A 10,730-nucleotide genomic window follows, 5' to 3' on the forward strand; every position below is an offset into this window, starting at 1 on the left:
GGCCTCTAAGGAGGCTTGCCACCCCAGGACATGCAAGACCAGGGACTGCTGCAGGGTGAGTTAGGCAAAAATTTGTTGCTTCTTTCTTCTAATCCCATCTCTCCACAACCTGATTTTAGAGGACTCTGAAGCAGAAGGGGGAAGAGAGTATAGTCATAAGGCAGGCAAGGCTTTGAATCAGAATTTCCAGTGAAATTTTTATTTAGGTTGGTCTAAACTTTTAATATTAAAAAGTGATTATTCATTATTGTGATAATATATTCTCATAACAGAATATGACCATACTTACCCATATGATTGCTGACACTAACAGATGTCAGAAGGCCCAAAGAAGTCATTTCCAAAATGTCCTAGCTAGCATTTCCAAAGGAGAGAAGCCTGAGAGCTGAGTTTAGGTGATGCTGACTTCAGTGACTCCTTAGATTGCACGCGATGGATGGAGAGAAGAATGGGAAAACTGCCCGACAGGAGTGTGATATTCTTCAAGAGTGAGGTTGGGTTTTTGGAAAGGTGTAGAGTCTAGGTGATAATTATGAGACAATTGACCCTTTAAAGAGTACGGTTAAAAAGCCATCAGACCATATTAAAGACCTTGTAACCATCATAGTACTGAGTTTGGGGATCCAATGAGACTTGAGAAATTAGAAAGATTAAAAATAGATGTGATGGTCACATACTAAAGAAATGGACTAAATCTGACCAGTATACCTTGATGGTAGTGTGCCCTGGGCTTTCTGGCAGAGTCAATGGTTCTTCGTGTTAGATTTAAAGAATGGCTATTACAAGGCTGAAGGGGATAAAAAGAGTTTACTATTCATTTGTCCAGAGGAAATTTTTTACAGTCTGAAACAGTACATCAGGATTTCTCCAGATATCATCTACCTACCAGTGACTGATGTGGATGGTATTTACATATTTAGATAATCTGATTGTATTCGGAAAGACTTGGGGAGGAAAAAACTGAATCCTTAGAGTGTTAGACTTTCTCCAAGAGGCAGGACAGGGAGTGTTCCCTAAACCTCAGTTCCAATGTTCCTAAGCCTCTGTTAATTATATAGCAGATGTAGTTTCTCATCAGGGGAAATTCTGTCCTTATCTGCTGGCCTCCTCCTAGTAGATTCAGAGACCCGAAGATGCTTTGGAAGTTCAGCTGGGGTTTCAGGCTGTCAGTCAAGGATCACACCTGGATCTGCCTTTCCGGCAGATTTCACTCGTGGGCATTTGGTTAGCACTGAGCTCCCTCCCACCTGTGGGCTGACGTCCAGGGCAGCTGTGGGAGAGAAAGGGCTGACCCACCGCCTCCTGGGGACCCGGGAGCAGATCTTCTAATCCCTAGACCAGCGTTTCTCTCCTTGGCTGATTATGGGAACCGCCTGGGGAAACTTAAAAATCAGAAATTCTGATTCCAGTAATCTGTTTTCCTTTTAAGAGCTTCCCCTGATGACTTTGCTATTTGGCCAGGGTTGAGACCCTCTGTCTTAATCAAAACATCTCCACTTAAATTCGACTAATTTCAGTAAACTTCGCACATCATACATTGATCCCGGCTCATAAGTCTTACGCGTGTACTATATTTTAAAGAATTAAGTAAACAGAGAAAGAAAACTGGCGTTTGCTAGTCCATGACTAAAGGCTCAGTCCTCCATTTGTGAATAGACTTTGCAGCACTGAAGTGGACTACGTGGTTAAAGTTAATCTGTGTGCATCTGGAGGGTCTTTTCAAGAAAAGACTGTTAACAACACTCTCACTCTCACATATGTACTCATTTGTCCTAAACTGGGTGGGATCATGCTGTAAGGTTAGCTAGCCACGAGGGTCTGATTTAATCATGGTTCCTGGCGGCATCCAGCCAGAGAAGGCACACGCTCTTTAAGGCAGGATTCACCTCAGACCGCTGACTCCTCCATTTCATCACGCGTATGCTGGAGCCCCGAGACTCAGAGATGCGGACTGGATCTTTCAAAGAGGTTCTTAACAGCAATCCACCCACCAGGCTGCTTCAGGGAAGAAGCTCCTCAACCCTGACTCCCAGCCACAAGCTCGGGAAACTCACACAGACTCCACGACAAAAGTCTATTGTCACCCATCTCAGTTCAGAAAATGGTCTATTCATGTTCCCTGGTTTCTGACTGTGGGCTCCCCAAGACCGTGGGGCTGTCCTAATAACTCATGTATCAACAGAACTTATTACAGGTTCCTGCACAAACGAGATGAGCACAATATTTGTTGAATGGAATTTTTCCCTCCTATTGATAAAGGTACTAACATCTTCACAGAGTTGTGACTCTTTTAAATGTTTCTCAAATATTTTAATTTCAAAATCTCTAATTTTGAGTAAACTGTTGTCACTGTAAATGCTGTGCCTGGGCCCTATATTGGCAGGCTATCTCTGTTTCTGATAAGTTTCCTCAGGGGGCAGGCAGGGGGCAAGAACTTGCAGCTTCCAAAGGGAGGCTGAACCCCCCCCCCCCCCACCATGCAGACCCTGCACAGAGCAGCCCAAAACTGAAGTTTTGTCCCTGAGCTCCTCACCCATCCTGAGGGTAGAAAAGAATCGAGGTCTAAGAAGTCAGGAAGTTAGAGGAGGAAAGGATTTGTCAACAGTTATCTGGAGGAGGAGGGGCTTCAAGGAGCTCATGGAGAGCCTGGATGGGACGCTTGTTGCTTAGGCACGCGATAGAAGCGTCTGACTGGCGCTTGAGTTGAAGCTCTCCGCAGAGAAGCTGGTGAGCAGGCTTGTGCATTAGCACAGAGGTTCACAATAGCTGTTCTCCAAAAAACGCTCGCTTCTCTGGAGTAAAAGAACCTAATGCTGGTATTGACTTGGGGTCTTATTCATGGGACCCCGCCCAAGGAGATTCCTGCGAGGGAAGTAATCTGACCAGAAGGAGGCTGAGGGAAGATCATAGATTGTAGCTGAAGGAGAGGCACCACCCTGCGGTGGAGCTGTGGGTGGAAAGGCTTGGTCAGGACCAGTTTTGTAACTTGTGGGGCCCAGTGAAAAATGAAAATGCGGGGGTCTCTTGTTCAAATATTATTAAAATTTTCAAAGCAGTTACAACAGAGCGTGAAGCCAAGCATGAGGCCCCTCTGAGCATATGGTCCTGAGCATCCACATGGGGCTCACACCCATGAAGCTGGCCCTGGATCCAGTGGTGGAACCACACAGCTTACAAACCCCCAAAAATTTGCCTCAAGAGAAACAGGCATAAACGTCTGTGATAGCTGGAGAAAATCAAAGTCAGCTTGCAGAAATGTCAATGAAAGGCATCTCTTTATCTCTCTTCCCTCTTCCTCTCCAGGAGTCAGAAGCAGCCTAGTGAGTGGGAAGATGCGTAGGATCCACCTGAAGGTTTGGGACCGCCCCACCAATTCTCCCCGCTGCAGGCTTTGAGTGGGAAGCAGACAAAAACGAAGGGAGAAGTTTAACTTTACATGAAGTTTGGTATTTTAACTATTATACAAGGTGGACATTTTAATTACTGAAATGAAGTAATTTTGGGGAGGAAACAAAAGTAACTTGAAAACGTTTTTTAAACATCTGAGAAATTATGAGACTTGCCCAAGATTTTATCCAAAATGGCAATGAAAAAGAAGCAGATGTACTGCCATAGATAGGTATGCAGGGTGGTGACGGGAAAGAACAAAGGTACTTTATGAACGTGCCCTAAGACTTCTGCTTGTTCAGTGTAATGTTGCAACTATTATTTATTTACTCAAACTTCTCTGGGTAAACACACACACACAAACATGCATGCCCACACACATGGATTGACATTGGGATATACTTACATGAACCTAAAAGATTATTTGAGGTGAAGAAGTTGAACTCCTGATTTAATTGAGCAATGTCTCATAATTACCTGATTTAATTGAGCAATGTCTCATAATTACGTCAGTTATAAGCCACTGCAAAAACAGAACTGATGAAACAAAAAAGTGGGCATTAAAAACATGTTTTTGTTGCGCCACTTATATGACAGAAACTTTCTAGGAATCTGAACTAGAGAGTGGGGGAAAATAACTCTAGACCAAGGAAGAAGTACAATAAAGGGCTTTTTGGCGAAGTGTTTAAATTTGAAGTTATAGTTAAATGATCTGCAAGGTACAGGCAAGAAATGTGCTTTGACTGCCCTCCAGCGGTTTTAACTTATCACTGCAACATCTCTAACCGCTTTAGAAGTGAACGTTTCCATCACATGCACATCTTAGAAGCTATTGGACAAAGGAAATCTGGAACGATGATCTTCTATTTTGAAATATTTTCTAAATAAATAATTAAATGGACCAAGTAGCTCTGTGTATTGTGTTGAAATATGTCCACGCTACACGGATTTGCAACATTGTTGCTTTTGTCTTCTTTTGAAGTTTGTCTGTAACTTCTTCCCGAGCTCTGTTAGCTGGTCAGCTGGTCAGGGTTTGGGCAGGGCGAGGGTTTGGAGAAAATTTTATCTTCCAAACTAAGCGTTGAAAACGATCTTATTCCAAACAAACATTGAGAGAGCCCCGCTCGAGCGTCCGAGTGGGGCTTGCCTCCGCCGCCTGCGCCTTCTGCTCTCGCCGCGCGGGCCCTCCCAGCGCGCTGGGTCTGTGCGCACCTGGCAGCTGGGTGCACCGGGTTGCTGCCTTGGCTTCTCCTGGGCTCGGTCTGATGCTGCCAGCCCCTGAGTTCATCTGTGCCCTCCCCCGCCGCCCTGCCTGAGGACGTTGCTTGCAGCTTCTGCTTCTCGGCCCTTTATTCCCGACCAGGGCGGGGCTGTTCACGTCTGCCGGTTCTCAGTAGCCTGCTCCTTCACACCCCACAAGGAAGCACAAAGAAACGTCTAGATGCCCTCACATCACAAGGGAGAGCGTGTTGATGCAAGGGATGTGTCTTGGGCCCTCTTTCGTCTGAAACCTCCTACTAACCGAATTTTAGCTGCATCAGAATCTTCTGGAAGGCTTGTTAAAACACGGATATCTGGGTCCACCCCCAGAGTTTCTGATTTAGTAGTTCTGGGGTGGGTTCCAAAGACTTACATTTCTATCAGGTTCCTAGATAATGCTGATGCTGTTGGTCCAGGACCACCCTTTGCAAACCACAAGCCTAAACCAGCACTTCTCCCAATTGTTCACATCAAGGTGTACATACAAACCAATAAGATTCTTACTTCACACAGGGTCACCCTAAGGCGCAGGCGAATGCTCTGGGTATATGCTGTCTTGATTAGTCTTCTCTTCCCCCTGCCAGAACCACAGGGCATCTTTCTTAGCTCTTCCCCGTGAGAATCTAGTGGGATTCCAGGAGATAAAAACCGGGAAAGAATTGCCCTCTCTGAGCCTGTGGCTCCCAGGACTCTCTCACTCTGCACTAGTCTACATTCCGCCTCCAGCAATTTGTTAAAATTACCACTTTGGGGTTCCTACCAGCCATCGCTCTAGTGACTTCTGCCCCAGGTGAACTACTCAGCTGTGACCATCTGGATTCTCCTGTGTATCATTTTGCTATGGCTGCTGTAACAGGTCGCCACAAACTTCACGTCTTAGAACAATTCATATTCATTTTCTTATGGTTCTGGGAGTCAGGAGTTTGCATGGGTTTCACTGGGCTCCAGTCAAAGAGCCAGCAGGACTCATTGTCAGAATGTCATTCTGCACCCTCTCCAGGAGAATCTTTTTCCTTGCTTGCACCTTCCAGAGCCCGCCTGCTTTCCTCCTTGGCTGACCCGTGCCTCCATCTTCTGCACCATCACCACAGGGCTAAGGCCCCTCCCCTGCCACCTTCAGGACTCTCTTCTATCTCTCTCTTCCACCTTTAAGGTCCCTTGTGATTACATTGGGCCCAACCAATAATCCAGGATAATCTCCCTATTTCAATGTCAGTAGATTAGCAACCATGACTCCATCTGTTACCTTAGTATCCCTTTGCTGTGTAAAGTAACATATTCACAGGTTCAGGGATCAGGACGTGCACTTCTCTGGGCGGCCGTCATTTGGCCAACCACCGCCTGTCTGTCCAGATTTCAGGGGCGGTTTGCCCTACAACCTCAGTTCTCTGATGGATCCAAGAATGGTTGCCAATTTTCCATTTATTCAGCTTTCTGTTATTTTAAGGACAGGAGTGATGAATTCTAAGCTCTTTACATGTCGGGGTAACACCAGAGGTAGTGGGTACTTGATCGCACTAGATCTGGAGCCTTAAATAGAGTAACTGAATCACTTTCATCTTCTGTCTCCAGCGTTAGACACACAAGTTTTAAGGGACAGGATGTGGAAGGAAGTTCATCTCTCCATTATAAACACTTTGCTTTAAATTTGAAGAATTCAGAGAAAAAGTAAAACGTTTACCTTTCTCGGAGAGTGTTCATGTAGTCTTTCGAAAGTAAGCAAGACGACAACTGCAGCAGACACAGAGAAGGCTATCACTGAGTTATAATCGGAAAGCCATGCCTTCTATAATGTTGGACATATTGTGCACTTCAGCCAAGGTGTATATCCTATTCCAATTAATTAGGGCACTCTGGAAAGTCAAAAAATCTACAGCATATTATTCTAGGGGAGTTAAAATGTGTGTGTATATCACATAAACTACTTTCTTGCCATAGTTTAAGAGTATGTATAAATACAACTCTAAAAGCCAAGGGTTTAATATTAATCTTTTAGGAAAAAAATTCCTGAAAATTACAAACTGCAATGTCTAGACATTGTTGCTGAAATGTACGTGATTGAAGAAGATAGTTGCAAAATGACACAGGAGTGTGCTGGAGGATTTAATGTGCTCTCAATCCAATATGAAATACATTGTTGCGCTATTATGTATACATTATTAATCACTAGGGTCCATAATTTCATGATACTTATGTTAACTCTTTTTGGAATCTTTTAGATAAATGTTAATGTGCATTTTTCATCTCTCTCTGGCAAAAAGTCTCAAAATAAACTCTCCCCTCTCTTGCCTTTCTACAGTATAACTACATAGTTGGCTGGGGACATAGGGAATGTGATAGGTTGTAAGGCATCTGATTCTTTACCAGAGTGTATTTCCCATCCTGTTACATCAGAGGGTGCAAACTGGCAGCCTCAGATAAAGTTTGGTCTGCAGACACCTTTTCTTTGGGCCGTATCTTTTTTTAAAAAAAAAAAAAAAATCAATTTCCAGCAGTTAAAAATTAGAAGAGTTAAATTTTAAAATGTGGGGTTTTCGACTTTTTTATTGGAAGCGTATTTCCATCAGTCGACAGAAGACTGAACTGAGGAGAAATTCCCTGCTTGGGGAGGAGCCAGGGAGGCACCGGACAGCGCGCCTCATCAGCTGGCGGAGTTCCCGCCCCTCTCTGTTGCATTACACGCAGCCTGTGCTTTACTGTCCTGGGAGGCAGATGAGCGTGCACCCTCTGACACTGTCCTCTGCCGCTTCCGTCATTGGCTCAGATGGTGAACATCCAGCAATCTCATTATAGTGGCCATGAGGACGCAACTACACAGGAGTGCCTATCCACACACGTTCCAGTGTCCGTAAACAGCGGAGTTTGCTAATCAGTGTCTATAATAATTGGTATGCTCTAAAATATGTAAGCCACAGTTGAAAGGAAGTCCCATAGGCAGATAATATCTGGCTCATTTTTTGTAGCATGATTAATTATACCACAAAAAGCGTTTTTAAAATCCATTCGGCATTCTTTGAGCTCCTGAAACATAAAGAACACTCAGACCCAAATGGATTTAAAGCTAACAGCCAAGAGTGAGGGTTGGAATGTAGAGACCTTTAAGAAACCAGGAGTGAGAGAGGCAGCCTTAAAAGGTGGGCAGAGTGCTGAGCACGCTGGGCTCTTCCCCTCACTCTTCTCAAAGCATCTCTGCTTCTGAGTGCCTTTCTTACAATGCCTCTTCTTCACTCACCTTCTTTCGATTAGTTTCCCCTCCTAATTTTAACCCTCACACTGCTACACTGTGGCCACTCCAGCCTACGACCTCTATCAGCCACCCTTGGTTGGTTCACTGAGAAAGGTCTCTGAATGGTCTAGTCTTTCTTTTGAAACCAGGCCCAGAAGTCATAAGACAACGTGCAGCTTCTGGGTTGGTGGCTTTTAGCTAGGAGCGAGCCTTGCCCAGTTAGTCACAGCCAATGATGTATTAACAACGTCGTGATCATCATCGCTGTCATCTCTTCTCATCACGATCCATACCATTGCTAGCATTTCATAGATGCTTACTGTGTGCCGGACAATGTCCTAAACACTCTAGACATGATTCATTTAATCCCAGTAGCAACTTACGAGGCAGGCACTATTTTGACCGTCTTTTATGAATGAGGCCAGTGAGCATGGTTGTGCACGCTCAGCAGGGACTTGAAGGCAAGGGCAGCTTCCCTTCCAACTAGCTGAGGGTGGGACAAGCAATAATAGATGTGTCTAGAACAAACTATTTTCCCTTTGGTCTTGCAAAATAGGAGGTTCACAGAGAATGACAGGATAATCCCTTCATTGAGAAATTACTAAAACTGGCTTGCGATTTGCTTCGTTTGCACAGTCGTGCATCTCTCTAAATGTTTTACAGGCTAGTACAGTCAGCATTTGGGACAGGGCAAATCCGGAGCCAGATTTTAAAATACAGAGCTCTTCCGCTCCCGTCCCCCTTTCTGAGCTCCTGGATCCCATGGAGCTCCTTTCTTTCTAGTCTCTTCGGCTTTTCTCACTCTCTGCTGTTGCCGTCTCCTCACAGTGGACCCTTTCGTTCCCTCCTCTGAAGACTTAATCTCACCCTCAAATTTAGACCACACTGAGAACATGGGACTTGACAAGGTTGGGCAGGGGCCAGATGGGGGCATACCTGAGAATGAAAGCTTGCTGCTCCGTCTGAAACACCTGGATAGTCACAGGTTTTCTGCAGACTTGGTGTCTAAAGGTCAGTCGCAGGCCCTGTGATGAATTCCAGGAACAAAGGTGGGACCTCAGTTGAGGACCAGCAGACACATACAAGCCAAAGGGTAGCTTGATGGTGGATGCAGACACATCTAGTGCTCCAAGAGGAGGAACTAAGCAGAGGGAGTGAGTCGGAAGCCAGAGGGAGCTTTGGGGAGAGTGAACATGGCACAACAAACTTTGCCCAGAGGATGTTGTGTCAGCGTTCTTGTAACCACACTCCCTTGGGAGGAGGGGAGGGGAAGGGTTGTAACTCTATTTGTACACAACACAGACAGACTTCTTGAAGATAGCTACATGCTCACTGGACCACCGAAAACCACATGCTCCACATTCCTTCCACTAGGTGGTCTCAGTGGGCCTCCGCTTGTTCCCTCCTTCCTACAGCAAATGCTTGTTGAGTCTTTATCATGTACCAGGTACTTTTCAGATGCTGGGGGGCTAGTGGTGAATAAAACAGTCATGCTCTTCCACCCAAGGAGTTCCCACAACAGAGGTGAAGATAGGAAATAAACAGAAAATCTACTGGGATTTCTATTGCCAACATCTACCTGATGTGCTCTGCAGACATAAGGCCACCCTCACCACGGAGCCCCCATTAAGACAGAAGTTGCCTCCCAGCCTCTCTGCAGGCCTGGTGGGTAAGCATCAAGCCGGCTCAGCTCCCTCTCTAGGACCTCCTAGCCCATGTTTCTTCGGGGATGAGTTATGCCTCCTGCCCAACTTCCAAGATTTTCTTTATTTTTAGACTCTTGGTGTCTCAATGTTCTTTTCTTTGTATCCCAACCAGCCTTCAGAAAATAATCTAATGTCAGTCATGTGTCCCTTAATATGAATTTAAATCATTGTACCACCTCTCCTGGGGACATGGCCATTTTACTCCTTAGTTTGAAATGTTGAATGAAAGTGGCTTTCCCTTACTAAAGAAATTTGAAAATCAGGATATAAATAAAGTAAATACCAGAGAAAGAGCCTGTCCAAATACACACCTTCTTCATTATGTGTAAGGCTGGCCTTCTTTCAGTGTTTCCTCTGGTTTTAATTAGAAGCAAAAAGTACCTCACGCCTTCTACAAATGCTCGAGGGTAACAGAACCATGCTGCCTTTTCCTCCTACTCCCAAGCTTGCATCTTCTAATGACAGCTGTTGGCCAGTGGTTCTCTGTTCATACAGTGTCAGCTTCCAAAAAAGGGAGGACTCAGGCAGCACAGGGTAGCCGGCCTTGTACGGAGGAGAGAGTCAGCTGGAAGTCCGCAAACCGTTCTCACTAAGGGGATGTTGACTAGATAGGAAAAGCTTCCAAAATAAACCTAAGTAGCTGAAAAGAGCAGTGTCTGCCATTGCCTCATGTTGAAGTTAGGGCAGAGCACACCTATTTATCCTGACAATTTAAGACCTCATTAACTAGATACTGCTTAGGGCAAATTAATTATGTAGAAAGAGAAAGCAGCCGTCAATGCATTTATTGAGTGTCCCTATTATTAGAACCTTTATGTTTTATACTCTGTGTAGGGTGGAGACAAGACCTTGCTCTATAAATGATCAGGAAGGTGTTTCTTCTGTGTTTAAGTCAGACTAAAAAGTGTCCAGCTATGTACTAACGGCAACCCAGTCTCTAAAAATAAACTCTGTGTCTGTTACTTACAATGCTGGCTTCATTGAGAGTCTATTTTACATGGTTTTTCCATGGCCAGAAAAAAAAGAGGTGTGGTTCTCACTCCAAACACTTTTGAAATCTGTTTGATGATTTGGAAGGACCCATAAAACGCCTAAGGATTACTCATGTGTTGCCGGCTTCAGAGTAACCGACATGATCGTAATGATTGTTT

At 44.8% G+C, this 10,730-nt stretch overlaps 1 long non-coding RNA gene across 3 annotated transcripts in view; it reads right to left on the reverse strand.

The window, feature by feature from the left end:
• The window catches only part of LOC103551625 (uncharacterized), a 28,065-nt gene extending 19,039 nt beyond the window's left edge, over positions 1 to 9,026 (reverse strand). For 2 of the 3 annotated variants that reach the window (XR_011527634.1, XR_011527633.1), the window contains exons 1-2: positions 8,810 to 9,026; positions 6,329 to 6,378 (exon numbers count right to left, since the gene is read on the reverse strand). This is a non-coding gene — a long non-coding RNA (uncharacterized lncRNA). The remainder of the gene's footprint in view (positions 1 to 6,328; positions 6,379 to 8,809) is intronic. The other variant, XR_545039.2, reaches the window with a different exon arrangement.
• Positions 9,027 to 10,730: the final 1,704 nt, after the last annotated feature.

The sequence above is a fragment of the Equus przewalskii genome, chromosome 15 (genome assembly GCF_037783145.1).
Source record: "Equus przewalskii isolate Varuska chromosome 15, EquPr2, whole genome shotgun sequence".
Classification (NCBI taxonomy): Eukaryota; Metazoa; Chordata; class Mammalia; order Perissodactyla; family Equidae; genus Equus; species Equus przewalskii.